The sequence below is a fragment of the Camelina sativa genome, chromosome 8, assembly GCF_000633955.1.
Source record: "Camelina sativa cultivar DH55 chromosome 8, Cs, whole genome shotgun sequence".
Lineage (NCBI taxonomy): Eukaryota > Viridiplantae > Streptophyta > Magnoliopsida > Brassicales > Brassicaceae > Camelina > Camelina sativa.
Window position 1 is genome coordinate 1,487,910 of NC_025692.1, and position 1,765 is coordinate 1,489,674.

At 30.5% G+C, this 1,765-nt stretch overlaps 1 long non-coding RNA gene across 1 annotated transcript; it reads right to left on the reverse strand.

The window, feature by feature from the left end:
- LOC104705537 lies at window positions 18-833 on the reverse strand. Its single transcript, XR_754334.2, has 3 exons — window positions 588-833; window positions 363-464; window positions 18-277 (listed from the first exon to the last, which is right to left on the reverse strand). It is a non-coding gene; the product is annotated as an uncharacterized LOC104705537 (long non-coding RNA).

Consider the following 1,765-nt stretch of genomic DNA (forward strand, 5'->3'; position numbering starts at 1 on the left):
AAAAAAAAAAAAAAAAAAAAAAAAAAATTGCTAGCTATCAGAAATATTGAAGAATTACTCTCAGTTACATAAAAAAAAAATATATATATATATATATATTATATGGTTATATGTATAAACTATACGATGTCATGTGCTCGCCAACTAGATATATGGCTATAATCGTCCAATACGTATAGCCATAGAAAACCAATTTCCCTTTCTCCAATGGGAAGAGAAAAGGGACGATTATTCACCTCGCCAAATATCCTGAGTGACTATAGCTCAAACGCTTACTCTACAAGAGAAAACACAAGAATGAAAGAAGGTCAATAATGAATTAGAAGTGACAAGACAAGCCAAAAAAAAAATTAGAACCTTACAGGTTTTTTTTGGAGCAGTTGGAGCACCATCTATTTTCGCGGTTTCAGTTAGAGCACCATCTGTTTTTGCAGCCTCAGTTAGAGCTCCATCTGTTTTGAGACCTGCAGACTCAAAAAAAAACCGAGGAAAACCAAATTTTATAAGGGAGAGAGGAATAAACATTTAACATCATCACATTAAAAAAATAAGAATTTATCCAAGACATTCATAATTTTGTAAATTACCGGCTGCAGTTACTCCAAATGCAGATACTGAACCAAGAATGAATCGTATTTGCTCGAATTTTGTTTGAGCTATCTGAGCTGATATGCCCAAAATGTCCTAAAATAATAGGAACATTAAAAAAAATAGTGGATTTTTATAAAAGAAAAAATACAATGCCATTTGATGCCATCACAATGAGACAGAGGTATAATTTAAATAATTCATATTCCTTTTTTCAGTTTGAAAGGTTTGATTTTCGTTCATGATTATGAATCTCCATGGTCTTATTAAGTTCATTAATCTCTTCCTCCATGGGAACTTAGTTTGCACAACAAGTATGTGATGCTTATAAGTCACTTTAAATTATAAACAGGAATACAGTACATGGGAGAATTTTATAACAAGTTTGTGTGCAAAGTATGCTTTGAAGCAATTAGTTAAAAATATCTTATGATTAATGCTGATTGTAAAGGTTGTAGTAAGTTTCAACTTGGCTGGTTAATTAGATATAAACTTATAACATATGCTTGAAAAAGCTTTCCATCAAGTGTAGAGGAAGACTTTCTCTCAAAGTATTCTTGTGTCAACTTTCTAATTCCTACAATAATTTTCATAAAACTCAACGATTAACTTATTAACCGTTCCCATTAACGCAAGGTAAATATATTAATATCGTTGAAAAGATCAAACAGCTCACGACAAAAAAAAAAAATATATCAAATAGCCATGGGTCTTAAAATATCATATGTCGGTGCTATTTAAGTCTTACAATATTCATATATTATCATATAGCGGAAAAGATAATATATACATTGTTTAACTGATAGAGTCTTACGAAAGAGTAACAATCCATCCACCTTCCAGATTTGTGCAATAATTTTCTTAGCAAGATTTAGCCTCACTCTCTAACCAACTCGAAGCATTGGAGTGGATATTTTGACATACTTGTAAACCATTAATATGAGTTTAAATTTAAACAAATCTTCAACACCAACTAGAGAGTTGGTTACACTTATAACTATGCATAGTACTATAATAATTATCGATCTAGCACACAAAACCTTAAGTCATATATACTTTTTTTTGTCGACAATGTAGAGCTTATTAGCAACCCCGTAAAAGTCTAAATTCATTGGATTTATTTTTTTTCCCCACGAATAATCAATTACATTTTAAGCGAATTATTTTTGTAAAAAGA